Here is a 24,999-nt window from a genome sequence, read left to right as displayed (position 1 = left end):
ACTGAACACTTTGATCCCTCCCTGATTCTTAGAAACCAGCCTTGATGCACTTCATGCAGACATTAAACATCTGCATGGCTGTCTAGCAAAGTTCATAAATCAAGTGGCACTTATTCTTATCTAGTATCTGCTCATATTAACAGAAATTTGAGCACATATACAATATGATCCAAAGGATAACACATTTGTAAAAGAGGGCATTAACACCATTGTTATAAACACCAGTAGCTACACTATATGGCTTTCGCATAGTATAGGATCAAAAGGTAATGTTATAAGCCATAATAATGTCATTACTTTATGTAATTTTTTCCATATTAATTCTAGTTTGATTGGAAGATTGAGATATAGGAAAACAGAAACAGAGTCAGAGTTCAAATGAAATGAGATTCAAAGTCATCATTACATACCACAGTTTCATGAACTTTAAATAAGACAGAAAAATACACTATTAAGAACCTTTCTCTATCATATTTAAGTCTGAGTGGCACTAAATCTGAAATGGGATTTTGCTTCCCTATTCTAATCTATTTTCAGTGAAATGTTATTACATCTCTTATCAGATGAAAGTCTCACTGCGTTCAAATGGATTTGCTACTAAGCAGGTACAGGATTGCACTCTAAATTGCCTTTTCAAATCTGGTAGGGCTAAAACAAATGGGACAGTCTCGCAATGGTGCCCTCTACTGGATGGGACCAGAATGAGTACGTCATGCTGAGTGCAGTGCACTCAGTCATTGAAAATCGGTGATGCAAAAGTGGAGCACAAAAGAATCTGGATGTGCTGGTGGAGAGGATGGTGGACAGGGACCAATCTAGAGTACTGCCCTCCAGGGCCAACAATCGTGTGTTCCTTCTGCCAGCCCTTGATTAAGTACCATATATATTTAAGTCACAGTCACAATTTTGATGCCATTTTAGATAATGCCATCCCTGCACAGGTCTAAAATGTTAGTTTTGCATTTCCTTTATTTTTAAAATATAATGCCCTAGACCACAAGGACCTGGAAAAGCTTCAAAATAGATACTTCAAAAGATCATTTTGTTCCTTTTATGTGTGAATTGTTGCACTAAGTTTACTTTAAGAAATGAATCTGAATTATTCACACTTATAATATTAATTGAGATTTAAAGAAACAACTGCAACGGCAAACTATTTTCAATGTTATTCACATAACTCTATGAACATTTTACACAGTGCTGATCATTGTGACCAAAAAATGAAAGAAGTTTGAGCAAGTTAGCACTAACTGAAAAATGCTGCATAGTACGATGAGCCTAGAATAGTTAAGCTGTCAAGCCATCTTTGTCTATTGAGTGTGAACTTGCAAAATTAACTGATTGGGGGATTAATTATTTTGCAAGGAAAGGCACCAAAGAGTTAACTGATATAATGTGTGCAGCCACATTAACATTTAAAACATGCCTCTATTAATGACCAAAAAGTACCAAGTAGTTAGCAAACATGTCAGAACTCTCAGGCTGGGTGTTATTAAATGAAAGTTCTAAAATAGGTGTTTTACAGAAATATAGGGCATATAACTCAAATATCATAATTAAAACAAACACAATGTTTTCTATAAATGGAGCAAGGAACTATTGTGTCTGTAGGAATGGTTTTACAGATCTCGATCTCTCTCTCTCTCTGTTTGCTTTCAAGTTGCTTGTCAACTTATAGTAACTCCATGGATTTCATAAATTTCATAGAATTTTCTTAGGTAAGAAGGTAGTTTTTCCAATTCCTTCCTCGGAAACATTGCCTATTTCTTGTATTTGTTGGTAGTCTTCCATCCAAGCACTAATTCGAGCTACTGGTTTTAGGGTGTTTGGGACATTTCAAATCTGTACTAGGTCCAAAACACACACATTAGTTTTAGCCACAAGCCTCAAGTTCTGCATATTTTGCTTTTCTTGTTTACCTGCCATGTATCCACAACTGTTCCCTATTGTCACTTATTAATATTTGTATTATGCATAATTTCCATGGCACTTTACAATTGTGCCATTATAAACCCAGTTGAAGCAATGGAAATGTGGTAGGTTAACACTTATGTAAGTTATATTAATTCAATATGTCTACTCACATTCACATTGGTTATTCAATTTGGGCCTAAGAATTTAAGCATGATGATATTTTGTAGCTATTGCCTGAGAGAGCGTAACTAGTTTGTTGCAGATGTTACAACATAAAATACAGTATAGTAGGCTGCACAGAAAGTTGTATTTCAACCTCAATGCAGCTACAAAACCATCTGAATATGACTACACATGATGGGCTTATCTCCATGAGCACAGTTCTCAAAGCAGGTGAGAAGTTGCTCTGTGATGTCTGCATGATGTCCTACCCAAACGGTTTTAGTCACAAATTTTAAACTTGCGTCTTATGTTTAATCTTTGTTCTGTGTATTTTAATATTTTGTAGAAATGTGTTTTAGTATGTGTATTTTATAAAATGTTTTAGATGATTATGAGTTTTTAGTGATCTTATAACCCACCTCGAGCCACAAGGAGAGACGGGTAAGAAATAAAATTGTTGTTGTTGTTGTTGTTGTTGTTGTTGTTGTTGTTGTTGTTGTTGTGCACAAGGCCTTCTTGCTCCCAATGTGAGGTGAAGCCACTTAACAAGGTTTTGCCCTGCATTATGAAAAGTTGAAACTTCTCTGAAGCTGCAAAGCAGGTTTGCACTTCAAGATGGTGTGAGTAGTTTAAATGGGCCAGTATTGCCACATAGCTTTCCCCACATTTTGTAACATAGGGAAAAGATGACACCTAGCTGTGTCATTTTTTCATTGCCGTAGTAGCACCCCATCCTCTCTCCCACAGGGAACTTTGCTGACATTGGCAAAAATGCTGAGTAATGGCCAGGAGCTTGGTGGCTGCGACTACAGCAGTAGTGGTGGCAGCAGCAGCAGCAGCAGCAACGGCACAGACAAATGTGACACTCCACTAGAGTCTAACCGGGTAAAAACCAACTGGGTGGTCCAGAGTCAATCCTGGTAGCTCCAGTAGGAAGTGGGAAGGAGAAGGGTCCAATCTGGAGTACTGCCACTCTAGACTTAGGACGTATTAAATGGCTGCTATAGAGGAACTCTTCATTATTAATTTAGTGGAGAAACTAGTATGGTATATGGGTTAGACTATTAGAGGAAGATGGGAGGCTGGTTGGCCATGGAGTTCATATGATGACATTGGGACAGTCTCTCCTCTGCTCACAGTTTGATTTTCTTCCCAAGGCTACATTGATCTCCTTAAAGAAAATGCAGACCATGAATGCTGCAAGCGATTAATTAACCAACCATTACCACACTTTCTCAAAGGCATTTATATGTATAGGCACTATGCAACAATAGGACAATGTATCCATATGGAGACAGCACATCTCCATATGGAAATGGTTATCATTAGCAATCACACTCAGCATGATGAAATCTTGGGGCAATATAAGCAAGTGAAACACTTCAAAACTATAAAATAATTACAGTAAATTTTAAAAGAGCTTAATCATCTTAGAAAATGAAAATAGGTTTAACAGGTTAGAACAGTTTAAAACCTAGTGCCTAAGTATCTTAGAGTGAGTCACTTACTCCCCTAAAGCTTCTTATATTAGTCATGATGATATAAGGCACCTATATGAAGCTAAAATTGGCATCAGGGAAAGTCATTCCACAAGTGGTGTATTACAAATGAGAAGGCCTTCTCCAACACCCCACATATCAGTGGGATACATAAGAAATTCCTTCTGACAGGCTCTGTCATTGGGCAGACATATATAGGGGTGAGTGCTTTGTCTCCCAGTATGTTATGATAAGCATATTTAGGTAAAATCTAAGGAATAGCCATCAAGCTCTACAAAAGGGTCACCTAAGTGTCTGCTGCACTCAGTATGTGAGTAATGTCCATGCCAGGCACATATAACTTTCATACTTTAGTTGTGAACTCTGTGTTTGCACTCCCACTGTAAAAGAATGATTTATTGCCTTGTTATTGATGAATTGTACAATTTGCTATTACTTATACATATCATTCTGTTATTGACAGGCATAGGTGTAATTGGCTTACCCTGCCACGAACTTTCACAGAGGTTTCTTTGCTTTCCCTTATGCCTTGTTATTGATGAATTGTGCAATTTTTGATAGGCATAGGCATAGTTGGTTTGCTCTGGCATGAATTTTCACAGAGGGTTCTTTGCTTTCTCTTATGCCTAAAGTAGATTGAATTTATTTTTCAATATTTTGGAAGTTGTACATAAAACCAGAACCCTGCCAAACTAAGGCAATGGTCCATTTATTCTAGAAAATATGCATTTATAATCTATGTATCTTCGCCAGTTAATGGTGATTAGCAATTTGTGAAAAAATTATTTTGAAATTATAAATTAATATAATGTCCCAGCTTTTGAAATTGTGCATCTCACTATTGTGTTGGCTGCCCAATATAGAGTCCCTGTCTCCCAAAAGTAACAGTATTTATTATAACAGTTTACATATTAACCTTTTAAGTTTCTTAATCAGCAGTTTGCTTGATCATCTAATTCAACATTCCCAACAGTTTCTTCATCAGCTTCCCTATGCAGTCAGTGGTTCCCTTGTTGTATGATAAGAACCAGGGCAGTAGCCAAGGGGGGAGGGTTAGGGGTTCAACCCCCCCCCCCCATTTTTCAGGTTCAATTAAAAAAAACCTGCTTTATTTTAACTGGTTAATCAAATCCCCATGAGTGTCCACTGAAATTTATCTGTCCTGTGTGTCCTCTGAAGTTTCTTGATGGAGACTGATTTCTAAATTATTTTGAGTTATGGAACTACTCTTCATGATTCACTAAAAAAAAGTTTTAACCCCCGCCTCCCCCCCACTGCCCAAATTTTTTTCTGACTATGGCCCTGGTAAGAATACTTTTCTTCTGGGTGGATCTTTGTCTTTACTCTTGTAGCTTGCTCTTGGCCTTGCAGCTCTTCTGATGTCTGTGGTGGAGTTTCCATTGGCCTGTAGAGCCCAGTTTAGGTGATTCAGTTCCCTTTGGAGAAGGTGGGGTTCGCAGATTCTTTTTGCACAGTTTCTTCCACATACTAATTGAAGGGACATGTATGTGCATTGTATATACTGTAGAATGAGTGCAATTTGACCCTACTTCAACTGCCATGGCTCCTTGCTACGGGATTGTAGTTGGGTGAGCCACCAAAGAAGGCAAAAGACCTTGTGAAAGGTAATGTTAGGGAACCCATGGTTATGGCAGTGAAAGTAGGATAGACTGCATTCATCCAACAGCTTAAGCGGCTGAGGGGGGAAAGGAAGAGGCCTGCGGCTATTAGGAATTGTGGAAGTGATATTAAGAATATCGTAATCAAGTCTTCAATTATAACACATGGAAATGTTTGGGAATTGAATGGAAATTCAGTCCGTACCACGTTGTTTGATGTATCCTGAAGAACTCAAAAACTCATAATAATTTTGGGAGAATCTCATAGAGTAGACTCTATAATATAATTCCTCCAGTCTTATGAAGCTACTGCTGTCTAAAATGAAGCCCTCTTAAGGCTTAGTCTAAGAGTACTTTTGTAATAAATATGAGTGTTTCAGCTGGAAGGCAGAAGAAAAGCAAATGCATGATGGCATGGAGACGTTTTGGCAATTGAAGCAGGGAACAGTTCATCTATAAAATTAACTTTACAACCTGATGGATTGGAGGCCGTGAGGATACCTCCCTGCCAGTACAAACAAGGGAGCACAGTAGAGTCTCGCTTATCCAACCTTCGGTTATCCAACATTCTGTATTATTCAATGCAGTCTGCCTTTTAGTAGTCAATATTTTTGTAGTCAATGTTTTCAATACATTACGATCTTTCGGTGCTAAATTTGGAAATACAGTAATTACTACATAATGTTACTGTGTATTGAACTGCTTTTTCTGTCAAACATGATGTTTTGGTGCTTAATTTGTAAAATCATAAAGTAATTTGATGTTTAATAGGCTTTTCCTTAATCCCTCCTTATTATCTGACATTTTTGCTTATCCAACGTTCTGCCAGCCCATTTATGTTGGATAAGCGAGACTCTACTGTACCTGCACATGGGAGAATGTCCCTTCAAAATGATGAATTAAGTGGAGAACAAGAAAGGAGACCTCCCGACAGGTTCAATAGTGCATACCAAGGACCAAGGCTTGGGAGGAATTATCTATTACTGTTATGGACTAAGAACTGAAAGCAATGTGGAAAACATCTGAAGTAAGCCATGGACTGAGATACACCTGAAAATGATATTAAGAGGGGGGCTTTTCTGATGCTTGTATGTGTGGGAGTCAGCACTGCATCTGTCACCCACTGCGGTTATGAAGGAACTGATCAACTCTTTGGGAGGAGCCTTGTGAGTATGAGTAGAAGTGCATGAGAGAATGAATGGGCCCACTTGGTACCAACTCAGTGTATGATTTTACATGCTTAATAAAAGTTACATGCAAGGTGTTTAAAACCAGAAAAAAGGAATTGTGGGAGTTGAAGTCCAAAACACCTGGAGGGAAGGCCCATGCCTGGTGTGGCGGCACCCGTGGGCGTTCGTTCTCAACCCGAGAGTGGTGCTGCCTGAGCTTAGCGCGGATAAGCCAAGATCCGGTGCCAGGTCAGTCAGGATGGGCGTGGGAGGGAGGGTGGACCCTGAGGCGGCGGGGAAGCCCCGGGGGCGGCGGTGCTCCCTCCTCAGGAGACAGGAGCCGCGGCCCCTCGCCTGGTATGAAAGCGGGGCGGGCGGGAGGCGGAGGCGGCAGAGGCAGGCGCTCTTCTCTCCCGCGACGTGCTCCGCGCGCCTTCCCGGGACTCAGTCAGTCAGAGCCAGCGAGGAAAGGAGCGAGTGAGCGAGTGGCCCTCGGGGGATCTTCCCGCGCGAGTCTGGGCAGTTCGCTCCTCGGTTTTGATGGCGCTAGGACCCAGGCGGAGCGCGAGCGGGAGGCCGAGGGAGAGCGCCCCCGGGGCTGCGTGAGTCAGTCCGAGCGAGCCAGCGAGCGACCGTCCGTCCAGGGAGCGCCGTCGGAGTCGAAGGGCAGCGCGCGGTGGATGAGGCGGCGGCGCGCGGTGGCGAAGTGGATGGCTCGCGGGCGCCCGGGGAGCGGCTCGAGGGTTCGCGGAAAGCGGGGCGGCCACGGAGCCGAGAGCAGCACCAGCACCAGCAGCAGCTCCTCCTAAGGGGGATCTCTCTCCACCTGCCCGCCGGAGGTGAGTGCAGCGCCTGGCTGAGGGATGCCCTGCCTCGTGGGGGACGTGTACCCCCGGCAAACTCCAAGGGTGCCTCTTCTACACGGAAGGCAGTTGGACACCACTTGGACTGCCCTTGAAATGGCTCCGTGCTGGGGCATCCGGGGGGCTGCAGTTGTATGAGGTCTTTCGCCTCTCAAAGATTCCAAAATCCCACCCAGGAGTCCCACCCAAGCCTCTCCTGGGGACCCTGAGCCACTCTTGGGAAGTTGCATCTTTGGTGTGTCTAAGGCTGGATGCACACTGCATCCCTCACCACACTTGGACATTTCTCCTGCAGAATTCTGGGGCTTGTAGTTTAGGGAGACACTGGGCTTCTCTGGAGGACCATAGCCAGAAAAATATTTTGGGGAGGGGGGCGGGAGGCTGAAACCTTTTTTAAAAAACAAATCATAAAGAGTACTGTAGTTCCATAACACAAAATAATGTAGAAATCAGGTTCCATCAAGAAACTTCAGTGGACACTCAAGACAGATAAACTTCAGTGGGCACTCATGGGGATTCGGTTAATCAGTTAACATTCATGAATAAATCAGGTTTTTAAAAAAAAAAAATCTGAAAATTTTCAGGGGGGGAGGTGAACCCCTAACCCCCCCCCCTCTTGGCTACAGCCCTGGTTTAAAGATCCCTCCCTAAACTGCAAAGTCGAGAATTCTGCAGAAAGCACTCACTACAGAATTCTGGGGTTTGTAGTTTAGGGAGGGGCTCATCCAGAGAAGCCCAGAGCTTCCCTATACTACAATCACCAGAATTCTGCAGGAGCCAGTCACAGCTTTTAAAGTAGATTAAAGTAGATAAATGTTCAAGTGTGGTGAGGCCCATGCATACAGTTAAACTGCATTATATGGGTCTACATCAGGCATGGGCAAACTAAGACCCTCCAGGTGTTTTGGACTTTAACCCCTACAATTCCTAACAGTTAAAGTCCAAAACACTGGAAGGTCGAAGTTTGCTGGTGGCTGGTCTACACTGAACTTATAATGCAGTTCCAAATTGTAATATCTGGCAGTGTACATCCAGCCTAAAATCCCTTGTTGGAGGAAGCAGAAAAAGTCCTGCCACCTCTATTAATAGGGAAGGTTTGTAGCAGGCCTTTGCCAAGTGCAGGTCATTTTTCCAAAAACCAAGGGCACAAGTAGCCCATATTGATGGCATTAGTATGAAACGCCACGCATGAATGTGACCTTCTGCTGTAAGTCAGGCAAGATTGCAGCTCTTTCCTCCACTCCTTTACACTTTTTAAGACACCAGTAGACACTGCATTTCTAAATCAGTTGATTCCCCCTCTTTTATCCCTCAAGCAATGAACTCCTCACTGTCTGTCTAACAGGGGCAGGATGGAAACGGATGGTGTTCATTGATTTATGCTTCAGGACTGAGTTCTCTGTGTGTGTTTGACACCAGACAGAAGTTGAAAGAGATGTTGGGGGGTGGTATGTGTGTGTGTGTGAAAAGAGTTTTGAGTTTGCAGTTTGTTGGAAATGTGTGGCATTATTTTTTCTTCCTCTGAACTTCAGAGCATTTCCATATTTTCTCAGGATATTTGGAATGTAAAAAATGAATGTCTAAATAAGAGTGTGCTTGTTTGCTATGTATTTTTTCACAGTGTTGCAGCTAGGAAAGTTTGCAGATATCAGAGTGTACTGATGGAAAACCTTTTGTGGTATGAACTAGGGCTCTGTATATGATTTCTAATGTAAATCCCAGTAACAAAGTCTCAGCTGTTGACCTGTGAAGTTGCTAAACGTTGAGATCCTGTTGTCATTTTGTAAGAGATTTGTTCTCGAACACCTCCTGACAGCTTCAGTTGTGCAGATGAATTTAAGTCTCCTGGTTTCAGTGATGTCTTCAGTTTGGTCAACAACTTCATAATTAAATGATCCAACTGTGATGACCTTTCTGTGTCATTGTGTAGACCTATACAGTGCTGCAGTTAAATGCAAACTATACACGAAAGTAGTAAAATCACATCATGATGGTTCATGAAAGTATTATCTGAAAGATCTTAGACTAGGATAAATAAGTGCCAGGGGCCAGATGAGTTAGATGAGACACATGCCTTGGCAAAGAGAATGGGGACCGTAATCTCAAGTTTCTGAATCACTGCTTAACAATCCAAGGAACATCTGGAGACATTGCTCAGTGATATAGTCACTTTCAAAGGGATATGTGGAATTGGGATAATGATTATTCAACAACTTGAGAAATGCAGGGAACTCGCCCTAAAGGGACATAATCTGTTTCATGGTAGAAGTCATGTTGACGGCTGCTCATTACTCCGTCCCAGCACTAGATCAGCTCTGAGTTCACAGTTTTGCTTAACAGGATTCACCTGCTGCTGCTGCTGCTGCTTCTAGGTGAATTGATTTCAGATTCATTTAAAGCATTGCCAGGAGCTGAATGATTTTTCATCGCCCCATAAAAATGCTTTTATGACCGCAAGGGTCAGTCCCAGCTTAAAAGGAGTATTTCATATATGCATTACATTTCAGTTTAGATTCAGAAAATCTAGCCTGGTTCTATGTTGCTGTTCCCTTTCTTTTATGGAACAACATGAAGAGACAAATTAGGACGGTGCTTTCTGCTTAATGGGATAGAAACTACTTAGATATTAGTTCATAATCACTCAGTAGACATTACAATTCAATGTTAGTTGTGTGGCTTTCAAAGGAATGTTTCTTTCAGGACTCCTATACATCTTCATTATTTTCAGTTTAAGGGATGAGGGGCACTGTCTTGTTAGCACTAACACATTTAGTCCTCCCAACTCCCAATTATATTGCAATTGATGAAAAAATGTTGCTCAAATGTCATCAAACAGAGCTTAAAAAAATTAATTCAAAATGGATTCTGTCACATCATTGGTTCAGTTTGGAGGAAAGGGTGATGTAGCATCTTTCCCAGAGCTCCAGACCATCACTTTCTATTTTTCTGATTTTTTAAGGTATCATGCCATTTAAAGCAATGGGGACCTCTGCTGGCAATTCTAATCTAACAAATACATGCTGAATGCATGTAATCTGATAAACATGAATTGTTCCTGATTGGTTTAATAACCTCCATTAAAGCAAGTTACAAAATGCTAAGCAAACATACCCAGAAAAAAGTTGCATTGACATTAATGAGGTTTGCTTCTGAATAAATACACTTATAGGATTGAGTTGGAGTTCTTTTAATCATTGTTATTTTTTTAAAAATCTCTCCAGATGTGTTCTTTGGTTTTGTGTGGAACTGTGAGCCAGATTCTTTACAGATAAGATTTTTTTGTTTTCTGTTGTTTGCCAGAAAACCCTCATGATTTTGTCTGCAGAGTGGAGGAGTAATGTTAATAATACAACAAAATATCAGGGTCGGGAAATTGTGCCACATTGTAATCTGGCATTTCAGATGGAAACAGTTGACTTTGTTATAGGTTAAACATTAAACAATTCATCGTCTGGAATTAATTCATCTATAGAAAGACACGTGGGGCTTTTGGGTTTTTCCCACTCCAGTCTTTGTATGATTATCAGGAAACAAAAGAGTTATACAATTAAGTTGTTTGTAAATAAAAAGAGAGATACCTCACTCCTGGTGTGTGCTTTCAGTTGCTTTGAAATTCATGGTGCTTACTCAGTTTAACTCTGCTTTGGTTTTCTCAATATGAACAACTGGGACTTTAATAGAAATAGGAGACCACCCATAAATTGCAAATTCTGTCCATGGAAATGGTCAATAGCCAAAGCACCAAGAACATTAACCACAGCTATGAACTCAAGAGCATATGGCAGACCTCTTCACCAAAATTACTTGATCGCTGTTGGCTATGAATGTGAGATCTGGACTTGATAGTAGCAACTGTGGTTATCTTCCCTATAATTAGAATAATAATAAAAATTCAACAAGAGCCAGTAAGTTGTGAACATTTGTGGTAAGAACTTGTCCAATGTTAGCTTCCACAGCACTGAACTGCTTAACTGAAAGCAATAGCTTAAAATGTAGGAAGATGTGAATATACTTAGCCCCCTGTATCCATGGATTCTACATCCATTGATACAGCCATCCACAGACTGAAAATATGTATTAAAAATGAACTCCGAAAAGGAAACCTTTATTTTTCCATTTTAATTAAGGGACACAATTTAGGTGTAGATACCAAAGGCCCATGTACCTAGAACAAAAACTTTCCAACAATTCCAAACTTGTTTCATACAACAATCACTTAATTAGACTGTGCTATATGTATTGTGTGTTTGTCTCATCTTTTGTTTGAAATAAGAGGATCCTCACAGAGGCCAACATCTAGTCCCTTTGAGGTGCAAACATCCAATGGTTGGGCTAAAATTGTATGGGAAATGGTGATTTTACATCACAAAAGTACACAATGTCTTTGATCTGGCATCTCCCCATCACCACCATATACAAGTTCCTGGAAGATATTTAAAGATTTTGGTTATAGATTTGAACCAACTAAGGTTTCCATTATATCCCCCCTCCCCAAAAAAATAAATAAAAGGAAACTGTGGTTTGTTCTAGGCATAATTTGAACAAGCCAATATCAGACTATAGTTGTAGATGATGCCATATTTGAATAACTATGTTGCTAGTATTTGGATATAGTAGTAATATTTTGTTAATTTAAAAGATGTAACCGGAAGATATCAATCTTCCCAGCATACCTGAAGGCGATAATGTACATGGTTGAGACCGACTTGCAGCAACACGTTGGTGTTAAAGTAATAAAGTAAATCTTCATTATGTCTGAATGACTTATACCTGGAATCACTCTTAGTAATGAGAAAAGCTAACATAATTTTAATCAATGATGTGTCCTCCTAAGGCAACATTTTTGTGCTGAGGTTTTCTTAGACATATGTGTGTGCGTGTGTGTGTGTGTTATTCATTGTATTAACAATCTTGCTTTACAGTTCTTTTTGGAAATGATTAACTAAAACCACACTTTCTTAATGAGAGCTAAATGCCGCTAGAACACGGCCATACAGCCCAGAAACCACACTACACCCCAAATACCATTACTTATTTATTCACATTATTGTAGCAATTACAAATTATTGTACTTGAAAATGGAGGAAGAGCTCCATGATTCTCTATCTGTGTCTTAACACCAGAAAGAAACTTTCACTGTCTAGATCAGGGGTCCTCAAACTTTACAAGTAGAGGGCCAGTTCATGGTACCTTAGACAGTTGAGGGGGTCGGACTATGATGAAATAGTCCAAAATTAGGATTGTTGTTGTTGTGTACCTTCAAGTCATTTCAGACCTAGGTCAACCCTAAGTGTAAAGTTTAGGACAGGGGCCAGGTAAATGACCTTGGAGGTCTGCATCCGGCCCATGGGCCTTAGTTTGGTACCTTCCAAACTTCAGGGATTACAACCTTTAAAATCCCAAATTCAGTATGGCTTTGGAATTTTGGGAGCTGAAATCTTAAACTTGTGGAAGGCAGCAGATTGGGAAAAGGCAAAGTTGCATTAACATTTTAATGACAGATTCTATAAATTCATCAACCTTGAGAATCTGATTGACATGGAATACCATCCAATTTTATTTATTTAAATTATTTAATGCATTTATTAAATTATTTTAAAGCTTTTATACTTTGCCTTTTTGTAAAGATTCTTAGTGGTTTATAGTTAAAAAAATGTGTAATGTGGGTGAGAAATAACCAAGGGAAAATCAGTAAAATCAGCAATAATATTGATAAGACTTTCAATTGGAGGGTTTTCCAAAGTGATAGTCCCATCACTTTGTTGCAGTAAAAATATCTTGAATCCACTTAAATTCAAACAAATTTTAGCCTCAGGTTTTGTGAACCCAGATCATCAAATCCATGAAGTATAATCCAGAATGTCCAGGATTCCACCTTTCCATCTGTTTACCTTCTGTTTTAGTCCGTGTATAGAGAGCAAGGTCAGGTGGAAATTAAACTGAAAAGGCTAACAGCGACAATGAGAATTAACACTGGCCAATCACAAAATGTGCTGATATCCCAATCATTCTAATACTATGTAAGCCAATTAACATGCAGCAGGTGTTCCCCTTTTTCAAATGTCTGATTGAAGATTTGCTAATGGAGCCTTCTAATCAGGCCTTGAGATATAGCAGTCCCTGATAAAAAGTCTAACTTAGCACTTTAAGTTGGGTCTAGATGTGCCGTCCGCCGGACAATAAAAAACTATAAAACTGAAACGTGCTGTCCTTTATCCGGGCGAACTGCAAATCCCTATAAGCTGTCCTATAGATATTGAACGACTGAGTCTGGATAACTTCAAAAAAGGGTGTTTATTCATACAAGGTTGTAAACCTGGCACAGATCTTAAAGTTGCAGAAAATGAAACAAATTTCTATAGGTTTTAGTCACAGAATTATCCCTGGTTCCAGAAGGCAAAAGTGATTATAAAACCACTATACCCTAATCACGCTGCCTATATTAGAAGGAGAAACTCTTTCCTTCCCTATCTTTACAGCAAAGATTAGTTCTAGAAGCGATGGAATAACTTTGCTCCTCTAACTAGATTTCCTATTCCAGATCAATATAATTCAATACTTATCTAATTTGGATAGGCTTAGATTGGCCTGGTTTTGAGGATGATCTGTCCCAGTTAGCCTTGCACAGCTCCAGCACGTTGGAAGACTATAGCCAGAATGAAGCTCCAAAATGGAGACTAGACCCTGGTAAAAAGGGCGGTCCTAAGATGTTGCACTCTTTGACCAATCACTGCAAAGAAAACTGCAGCCAGCTCTTGCAGACTCCAAGCCACTTTTCCTGGGCTTTGCAGCCAGAGGCTGAAACAAAATGCAAAGGAGGGAAAACAAACAAACGACCAATAGGTAAGGCAAACCATCGTCCTGGGGGACGGAACACTAGATATAAACTGGCAACTGATGAATTTTTACAAATTGTTGCATGTTGGTTTGATTAACTGAATCGCATTTTAAAACAATTGTAGTTCTCAGACTGTCTTCAAGCCCCTCCTGCCCCCAAACACAGAGCACATTATAGCAATCCAGTCTTCCGCACCCCAGAAAATAAATGTTTCTGTCTGGCCAGTCAGTGAAAACAAATGTTTTTGTCCAAACAGACAGAGAGTACTCACAGTGGCCAAAATTCTGGATATGGAGATATAGCATAAAGTTCTAACCATGCAAAACTATGCCCATCTCCCCTTCCATATGACTCGTCTTGCTTCTGTGGTACCCCTTCCATGGCCAGTTAGTGACATTGTCATCATCCAGGATTTTTCAAAGAGAACCACTAAGTTCTAAAGATGCTTTTATCATTGTGTGTCTGGTTAGAGGCAAATAGCTAGCCACGTCTCCCTTGCCTGTCTCCCACCCCCATTTGTACTGACCATTACAATAAATTAATCAGTTGCTAATAACTCATAACCTAACCCTACACCAAATTTGTTATATGTTCTCTTTTCCATTCTTCATTGGACCTTCATCTGGAAAGTATTAACATCACTTCCAAAAGATCCAGAAAGACTTCCAAGTGTTTAGGGGAAACATTGTGAGTTATGGTAATGTTCTTCTGTCTTTTAGACCAAAATGGTTAAGAAGAAATTCTTTACAATGGCAACATTTTCTTTACTCAATGCAAACAAATTTTGATTGTTTTATTATCATCATGGGTTTAAAACAGAGCAAAGTCATTCAGGCCACTGGAGCAACAGAACAAGCAATGCTGACATTCTGTTTGGTAGTACCTAGAGCAGTGGTTCTCAACCTGAGGGTCCCCAGATGTTTTGGCCTTCAACTCCCAGAAACCCTAACAGCTGGTAAACTGACTGGGGTTTCTGGGAGTTGTAGGCCAAAACACCTGGGGACCCACAAGTTGAGAACCACTGGTCTAGAGAGAGTGGAGGGAAGTGTTTTGACTCAGAACCCTACCAGAATTCTTCTTCCATCACAATGATTGGATACTTTTGTAAAATGCATGTTTGTGGTCATTTTATCAATGGGCCTTTTTTTAACATTTTCTCCTTTTGATTATATAATGTCAAGGACAGAACGCTCCAAGTAGAATACAACACAGTTTATTGAGGTTACAGAACTAAAAATTGCCCGTAGAAAACAAAGGACTAGGCAAACACTTGTTTTCAGTGTGAAAAGTAACAAAAATAACTTCGTTTGAGTTTAAACAGTTCAAAAGAATAAACCGGATTAAACAGAAGTTTAATCCGGATTAAATAAAAGATGCTTACTTCAGCCTGGCAATTAAACAAACAAAAACTGGTTAACAAAAGGTCAAAATGAACACAAAACCCAGCAGCAGATTCCCCTCTGCTACTCAAGAGCTACAGAAGTAACTCGGGCTGTTGCTCCTCCGTGCAACAGGCGAAAACCAGGTCCAGGCACATCAATCAGGGTAACGACGGTCAGCGGGGTCCCAATCTGGTCCGAGGTCGAAAGCCAAACGCAAACGTCTAAGGTTCCGCAAGTTCCACCGATAGCCACAGAAGGGTTAGTCCAGAGTCGTAGTCAGTCAGTCAGTCCAGCGTCAATCCAGAGTTGGCAATAATGTCCGTCAAAAAGACGACGGAGGTCCAAGCTATTAAGATTAAACACAAGTTGCACAGGAAAAGCCCACACAGTTCCTCCCGCCGTCTATGCCCAGTGTCCTTGGTAACTTACGTATACAGCAAACGAATCACACCCGTCTTCAGGAAGTCCCCAACAAGAGCCCAAGCGTTCGTCCAGATTACCTTGCCCAACGCAATTAGCCATTGGTTCTAAACCCCATTTTATGCCAGTTCATAACTCCTCATCGCTGTCAGCTGCTATCCTAATTCCAGGTGCCTCCTCATCATCCTCATCAGAACTAACACACCTTTGACTACGCCCCACAGCATCCCCAGCTGTGGATCCCGTTCCATCCCTCCAGCCCGTCCACGGGTCCGATCCTGCAACCCGCCAGTCGCCTCCCATGCTATCATTGCCAGTGACACCCAAATCTTCCCTCACCCGAGTCCATTCCATATCATCCTCCTCTGAGCTAACCATCTCTTCCTCCATTCCCTCGGTAAAACCCTCAAAGGAGTCTTCGTCAGTTGGTTCTGCAAATAAGTCCCGGAGCCGCTTCCTTTCACACTCCTCAAAAGAGTCTGACTCTCGAGGAGTCTTACGACCTCGTCTCCTAGTATCGGAGCCAGAAGGCTCAACCATAACACTATCCCCTCTCACAAAGGCCTCCTCCTCCAAAGGAGAAGACACAGCAGTGATCTCCTCGGCTACAGTGTTACGGTGCCCAGAAGTATCCAACTTCAATAAAGAACGATGAAAGACAGGATGGATCTTAAAAGCAGATGGCAAGCGCAATCTAAATGCCACAGAAGAAATCTTTTTAACAATAGGGAAAGGTCCCAAATACCGTGGCGCAAACTTTCCCCCAGTATGTTTAATATATTTAGAGGATAACCAAACCAGATCCCCTTCCTCCAACTCCTCCCCGGCTTGTCTATGGCGGTCGGCTTGAGTCTTTTGCGCTGCCTTAGCTTCTAATAATAAACGACGAGCAACATCATGTAAGGCAGCCATTTGAGAGGAACGGTACACCGGATCAGAGGAAACCACATTGGTCGACGGCGCCACCCCTCCCCGCGGATGAAAGCCATAAGTTAACTCAAATGGCGTGTGCTAACTAGACGTATGTACAGCGTTATTATAGGCGAATTCAGCCACCGACAACCATTTTACCCAAGCACTTGGTTGCTCTAAACAGAAACAACGTAAATACTGCTCCAACAACCCATTAACCCTCTCAGATTGTCCATCCGTTTGTGGGTGAAAAGCAGAGGAGACATTCAACTTGGTTCCCAAACATTCATGGAAGTGCCTCCAAAAACGAGACACAAATTGAGTAGCTCTATCAGAAATAATAACCTCAGGAGCCCCATGCAAACGGAAAATATGCTTGGTAAAAAGTAAAGCCAATGTAGGAGCCGCTGGGATTGTTGAACATGGTATAAAATGAGCCATTTTAGAAAATAGATCCACCGCCACCCAAATACATGTATAACCCCCAGACCTAGGCAAGTCAGAAATGAAATCCATGGAAATAATCTGCCACGGTCTCTCAGGAACAGGCAAGGAAGATAGTAATCCCCTAGGGCGCCCGACAGGCGTCTTACTCTGCTGACATACTGCACAGCTATCACAAAAACGGAGAATGTCTTGTCGCATCTTAGGCCACCAATAGTTTCTAGTAATGAGTTGTACAGTCTTAAACCTGCCAAAATGCCCAGCCATCGGTTCATCATGATGTGCCCTAATGACTTCCAACCTGAGAGCACCCGCCGGTACATAAACTTGCCCATTACGTACCAATACCCCCTCCTGGTCCTGTAAGTGAGGCAACACCGTACGAGTCCCTACCGAAAGTAATATGAGTTGCTCTTGAGTCCAGTTATCGTTCTTCTGAGCCTCTAGGATTTGAGCATGTAAACCAGCCTCGTTTTCTACCACACATAAAGAGGCAGTAGGCAATACTGTCTGACACACTGCCTGCTCGCAAGTTTTAAACTCAGGCTTACGAGATAATGCATCCGCCCGTAGGTTTACCTTTCCCTCCACAAACTGAACCTTAAAGTTGAACCTAGAGAAAAACAAGGCCCATCGAATCTGGCGTTGATTCAATTTCTTGGCAGTTTGTAAATGTTCTAAATTCTTGTGATCAGATCTGACCACAATTTGATGACGTGCGCCCTCTAACCAGTGCCACCACACCTCAAACGCCACCTTGATAGCCAACAATTCCTTTTCCCAAATGGTGTAATTTTGTTCAAAAGGTGTTAGTTGTCTGGAGTAAAATCCACAGGGACGCAAAGTCCCTGATGAATCCCGTTGAGATAATACAGCCCCCAACGCATAACTAGAAGCATCTGCTTCTACTACGAACGGTTTATCAATGTCTGGATGGATTAGTATATTGTCAGCTTGGAAACTAGATTTTAACTGTAGAAACGCATCGTGAGCCTCCCGTCCCCACACAAACGGTTGCTTCTTACGTAAGAGTTGTGTTAAAGGCACAGTAAGTTTGGCAAAGTTTGGAATGAACTCTCGATAGTAGTTAGCGAATCCCAAGAATCGCTGTACATCTTTTTTAGACTTGAGTTCTTGCCACGAGTTGACCGCGTCAACTTTGTGCGGGTCCATTTTTAGTTCCTTTCCCGAAACTACATGTCCCAGGAACTCAACTTCAGACACGTGAAATACACATTTGGAAGCCTTAGCAAAAAGCCCATTACCCCGTAGACGTAGTAATACCTGCCTCACATGCTGCTGATGTTCCTTTTCATCCTTAGAGAAAATCAATATATCGTCCAAATAAACCACTACAAATTGGTCAATTAATTCCCTAAATACATCATTTATGAATCTTTGGAAGACAGCAGGTGCATTGCATAATCCGAAAGGCATCACACGGAACTCGTGACATCCGAAACACGTGTTAAATGCCGTCTTCCATTCGTCACCTTCCCGTATTCTAATCAAGTTATACGCCCCCCGTAGATCAAGTTTGGTAAAGATCTTCGCCCCTTGCACTCTCGATAATAATTCCGAAATCAAAGGTAGCGGGTATCTATCACGAATGGTGTGCTTATTAAGAACCTGATAATCGCATACTAGTCTAAGCTCCCCTGTCTTTTTAGCCACAAAGAACACAGGTGCAGCAGTTGGAGAGCTAGATGGGCGAATAAACCCTTTGGCCAGGTTCTCGTCAAGAAATTCCCTCAAGGCTTGTCTTTCTGGCACCGTTAAAGCGTACAACCTTCCTGCTGGTAACTTAGCGCCCTCTATTAACCTAATCGCGCAATCGTATGGCCTATGAGGCGGCAACTTATCCGCTTCCTTCTTACAAAACACATCTTGAAATTCCCTATATTCAGCCGGTACACCCTCCATGTCAATCTGAGAGGAATTTAAAGCAAAACATCCTTGTCTTCTAAAAGCTATAGTACGCTTCACCCAATCCACTTGAGGGTTTACTAAAGTTAACCAATCCATTCCCAGGATTACATTGTACCTTGGTAACCGTGTAATGTCCCATACAAATTTTCCAGTTACCCCTTGTACCTCCCACGTTAATTCTGAGGTTTCACGATTAACCACCCCAGACTCCAGTAGTTTCCCGTCCGCTCCTTCCACCCATATATCGCATGCTTTACGTACTGTAGGAAGCCCATGCTTCCTCGCAAACCCAACATCCACATACGAGACCGTAGCCCCTGAGTCCAGCAGTGCCAGAGTAGAAGCAAGTTCTTTTCCCCCAACAGATAAGGAAATGGGTACAAAAACATGTTTCTTCCCCTCAAGTGACTGCTTTATAAGCCCTAATGCGTTGGACTCACGTCGCACTAGGGCTGACCTTTTCCCGAAAGCTGAGAAGGTTTAACATTACAATTTCTAGCAAAATGCCCAGCAGTCCCGCAATATAAACATAATCCCAATTGCCTTCTATGGTCTTTTTCTGCCGTTGACAACTTTCTAAACACCCCGAGTTCCATTGGCTCCTCTCCCTTTGCCACAGGTGCCCTAGGCGCAGATACAGATGGCACATACATTGCTCTAGACTGTTTGCGAGATTCGAACCGGGCGTCCAAACGCAAAACCTTAGCCACCAAAGTGTCCCAGTTTTCTGCCAGTTCTAAACGCGCCAATTCATCCTGGAGATAATCATTCAAACCATGAATAAACAAAAGCATAAACGCGTTCTGCCCCCAGTCTAGTTGATGACGAAAAGAATTAAACTTATTTAAATAGTCCAAAACAGACCCCTTTCCCTGTTTTAACCGATACAGAGCCCAGCTAGCATTCTCCATACAGAGGGGATCCCCAAAAGTGTCAGATAGTAATTTCTTGAAATCATCTAAATTGTCCTTGACTGGGTCATTTCCCAAAATCAAATTAGTGGCCCATTGTCCCGCAGGACCGGTCAACAGACTCAAAATAAATGCCACCTTACTGGTGTCCGTAGGAAAAGCTTGTGCGCTAATCTGAGAAAAATAAAGTTCAATTTGTGCCAAAAAAGTGGGCAATTTGTTTCGAGACCCATCAAAACGTTCAGGAGTCATTACATGTCCTTTAGCTGGCTGTGCTGCTTGTGCAGCGTAAAATGCAGCCTGCAGCTGGTCAAAGTGGGCCTTAAGTTCCTCCATCGTCTTCTTGACGTGGAAACCTCACTAGAAAAACTTTCTTTTTAAGGCGTTGGGCAATCGGTCAAGGACAGAACACTCCAAGTAGAATACAACACAGTTTATTGAGGTTACAGAACTAAAAATTGCCCATAGAAAACAAAGGACTAGGCAAACACTTGTTTTCAGTGTGAAAAGTAACAAAAATAACTTCGTTTGAGTTTAAACAGTTCAAAAGAATAAACCGGATTAAACAGAAGTTTAATCCGGATTAAATAAAAGGTGCTTACTTCAGCCTGGCAATTAAACAAACAAAAACTGGTTAACAAAAGGTCAAAATGAACACAAAACCCAGCAGCAGATTCCCCTCTGCTACTCAAGAGCTACAGAAGTAACTCGGGCTGTTGCTCCTCCGTGCAACAGGCGAAAACCAGGTCCAGGCACATCAATCAGGGTAACGACGGTCAGCGGGGTCCCAATCCGGTCCGAGGTCGAAAGCCAAACGCAAACGTCTAAGGTTCCGCAAGTTCCACCGATAGCCACAGAAGGGTTAGTCCAGAGTCGTAGTCAGTCAGTCAGTCCAGCGTCAATCCAGAGTTGGCAATAATGTCCGTCAAAAAGACGACGGAGGTCCAAGCTATTAAGATTAAACACAAGTTGCACAGGAAAAGCCCACACAGTTCCTCCCGCCGTCTATGCCCAGTGTCCTTGGTAACTTACGTATACAGCAAACGAATCACACCCGTCTTCAGGAAGTCCCCAACAAGAGCCCAAGCGTTCGTCCAGATTACCTTGCCCAACGCAATTAGCCATTGGTTCTAAACCCCATTTTATGCCAGTTCATAACTCCTCATCGCTGTCAGCTGCTATCCTAATTCCAGGTGCCTCCTCATCATCCTCATCAGAACTAACACACCTTTGACTACGCCCCACAGCATCCCCAGCTGTGGATCCCGTTCCATCCCTCCAGCCCGTCCACGGGTCCGATCCTGCAACCCGCCAGTCGCCTCCCATGCTATCATTGCCAGTGACACCCAAATCCTCCCTCACCCGAGTCCATTCCATATCATCCTCCTCTGAGCTAACCATCTCTTCCTCCATTCCCTCGGTAAAACCCTCAAAGGAGTCTTCGTCAGTTGGTTCTGCAAATAAGTCCCGGAGCCGCTTCCTTTCACGCTCCTCAAAAGAGTCTGACTCTCGAGAAGTCTTACGACCTCGTCTCCTAGTATCGGAGCCAGAAGGCTCAACCATAACATATAATGTTTGTATGCATTTTTCAAAGATAAAAAGTTTTTACTCATGCACATTTGATTTTACTGAAATTTATCACCAATATTGGCTCAGAAAGGATTTGCAAAACAAGATGTGCTTCTTCTGATTGCCAGGAGATATTTGTCCCATTGCCAGAAGAGTTTGAGATGTTGCTAAATGGATACTATTATAGGGAAATGTGAGCCTGAGTAATTATTTTTTGTCCCTGGTTCTTGGTAAGAGTGGGCATTCATCCACCTTTTTTACTGAAAGTGGTTTCTGCTGATAATGTCATGTGTTTGCAAACTCATTTGATTTAAACAGTATGTCTTGAATATTATGCTGCATATATATGCTTTTCATCTTGGTTTTTTTTTAAGCGGGTGGGGGGGGTCTATCCTACATTAGACTCAATAAAATCTATTTCCAAATGTTCATGGATAGGATAAAACTGTATGATTAGTTTGCCCCATGTTTTCTTCTTCCCCAGTTTTTGTTGGACTCAGATTCATAAGTGGAGCTATGCAGATGATTTTTCTCCCAAGTAAGATTGCTTATCAATTATAATATAATCATATCAATTTTCACACTCTATAAATGGTACAGTCACACTATCAAGATGATTTTGACAGTCATTAATGATTAGTCACTAGCAAAACCATTCAGGTTTCTATCATCTATATGATCTGTACATTCTAATTTTTAGCCCTAAAAGTTTTTCCATATTTTTATGGATGTGATAACTTTGGTATATGTGTATATATATACCTTCAAGTTGCTGTTAACTTTTGGTAACCCCATGAAATTCATCATTTTCTTAAACAAGAAATATTCAGAGTTAACTCGTCATTATTTTCCTCTGAAATATGAACCATAGCACATGGTTTTTGCTTGGCAGTTTTCCATCCAAGTACTGTACGTACTAACTAACCCTGACCCTGCTTAGCTTTCAAGATCCAACAGAATTTGTTATCTTCAAGGTGCGGACCTTAACAAATTGGGTACACTGTACAAACACCTAATTCATTTATTAAACCAGTGTTTCTCAACCTTTGAACTTCCAGGTATTTTGAACTTCAGAATTCCTAATTTCTGAGAATTTAAGTCCCAAACACCTGGTGGATAAAGGTTGAGAATCACTGAAAATGACAGCAATTTAAGTTGTGTGATTTATTTCTGGATGATTAGTGATGTGTTTCAGGATTAAATAGAGAAGGTTACTGTTTTTCCTCTGGGTTTTGAAATTAAAAGCATAGGTTGGTAATTGTGGATGTTCAGTTGTAAACACTGGAGACTTATACAGTGACAAAGTTTACATCTTTTTCTGGTAATAAAGAAGGAGAGGCATTAAATATTTTCAGTGAATATTTTTGTAGCAGGCAAAATCAATGATTGCCTATCTAATATAAAAGTGTGTGGAAAGTCACTTCTTATACTTCTACGGCAATATCCCTTTCTGTGTCACTAAAAAGATGATAGTGAATTACTTTTAAAAGTAACATTTTATTTTCACAGAATTCTGTAAGATTTAAACTTGCAGAGCCTGATGTGTGGAAGAGGACTGGCAGATTAGTTGTCAACATGTTTGCTTAGGAGTATGTGCCACTGAATTCAATAGGATACATTTCTTGATCAATGTGATTAGCACTGCAGCTTTATAGGGTTACTTAAAACATCCTTATGAGTGAATAATATTATTAAACTAGGTCCAAGGTAAATGAGATTCCATGGCCTTGACATTTGTTTTGACCATAAATACATTTGTTTTTGATTTCAAGTTTAAAAAATAGTAAGGTTAAAGGCAGGTAACATTAACATCCCAATGACTCTGGTCAATTTCTGCTGGAAATTGAACATAGAGTTGTGCTGAGGGACCTAAAGATTCCGAGTGAAACCATATTAATCAAAGCTAGGCATAATCAAATCTGCTAAGTCAAACCTGCAAATGTGGAAGACCAACCATACATTTTAAAAGGGATCATTACATTGTAGCGCTGAAGACATCTTTGTAGGGCAGACTTTGGTACGAGTGTGTATGATTATAATCTTCCCCCATAATTGGATTGGTTAGGAGACCTATAGGCAATATGGCAATAGAAGCCTGCTAAAAGACAGTTGGCCGGCTGGAGCTGTGCTGAATCTTTCAGAGACTAGGAACACTGGATATTACCTAGGGCTATCCTCTGACTTAACTTTGTACTAACATAGGAGCCCTGTATTTGAGTTGGAGGTAGTTTGGATATATGCAACCCAGCTGCTCACTCACTGTAGCTCTTCTTTGCCACCTTTTATCTCTTCTGCTGAGAGATCTTAGTCCACTGAACCATTATTTTAATAGATTTATTTGTCAATGGGTCTCCTGAGATGAGCTTGCAAAAGAGGACTCTGTTAGCTAATGTATATTTCTGTTGGCAGAATATGATTGTGTCAATTCTTAACACCATAAAACCAGGGCATCTTTGGGTTAACTGCCTGGTTAAGTAGTCCAATGAAGATTTTGTCCATGTACCATTATGTAGAAAGCATTTTTAACTCATTAGGTTTATTTATTTTGTGTCAAAAGCATTGCATAATAAATAAGTTTAAAAGTGATAAAATAAAGGAATCACAAGCAGCTAAATAGTTTTAGACCAAAAGCAGGCAACAGTGACCGCATTGTCCATAGCTTTAAACAACTCCTCCTCCGTACACGAGGCAGGACATTGTGAACAAGCATACATATGCGGAGTTGTTTGTTCTGCTCCACAGTCACACAAGGTGGAGGTTTCTTCCAGGTAGTGCCATCTTGCCAGGTTGTCTTTTGATCTGCCCACTCCACTTCTGAGTCTGTTTAGGGACATCCAAGTTACCCATTCTTGGTTTGCCCCCGGAGGCAGACCCTCATGGCGGGCCATCCAGTTGGAATTGCCTGGTTTAACTGCCCAGAGGGATACTCTTGCTGTTGCTGGAGGAACACATTAGGTAAGAGATCAGGAGCGGCCCTAGGTTTTTCCAGGTGGTAACCCAACCTAGGGCTGCGCGCCCCCCGCCCAAAATTGTGCCCCCCCATCCCAAACTTACCGGCAGCAGCAGCAGGCAGTGGCGGCGGCGACCATTGGGTCACTCACCGCAGAACCAGGAAGCAGCTTGTATTCTCACGAGATCTCACGAGAATACAAAAATACGACCCAGTGGTCGCCACCGCCCACCGCTGCTTCCACTTCGGGTGCGTCCAGGAAGGCGCTGCACCCAAGGCGGGGGCTTCAGTAGCGTCCATGACGAACCAGGCCTGTAAGAGATAATGCTAATTTCTAAAACGTTTTAGCATGCATGTAGCTGCCCTGGGCTTTGCTACTAAACAATTGGAAGCTAGACCGTAATCTTTTATTTTAATT

At 41.5% G+C, this 24,999-nt stretch overlaps 1 protein-coding gene across 2 annotated transcripts in view; it reads left to right on the top strand.

Annotated features, from left to right (window-relative positions):
- Window positions 1-6,634: 6,634 nt before the first annotated feature.
- The window catches only part of ngf (nerve growth factor), a 71,926-nt gene continuing 53,561 nt past the window's right edge, over window positions 6,635-24,999 (top strand). Inside the window, exon 1 of one of the 2 annotated variants that reach the window (XM_008109869.3) lies at window positions 6,635-7,202. The gene's annotated coding sequence lies outside the window, so the exon portion shown is untranslated. The remainder of the gene's footprint in view (window positions 7,203-24,999) is intronic. The other variant, XM_003220508.4, reaches the window with a different exon arrangement.

The sequence above is a fragment of the Anolis carolinensis genome, chromosome 4, assembly GCF_035594765.1.
Source record: "Anolis carolinensis isolate JA03-04 chromosome 4, rAnoCar3.1.pri, whole genome shotgun sequence".
In the NCBI taxonomy this organism is placed as follows: Eukaryota; Metazoa; Chordata; class Lepidosauria; order Squamata; family Dactyloidae; genus Anolis; species Anolis carolinensis.
The sequence above is the reverse complement of the archived record's forward strand: the minus strand, read 5'-3'. Positions and strand labels throughout refer to the sequence as shown.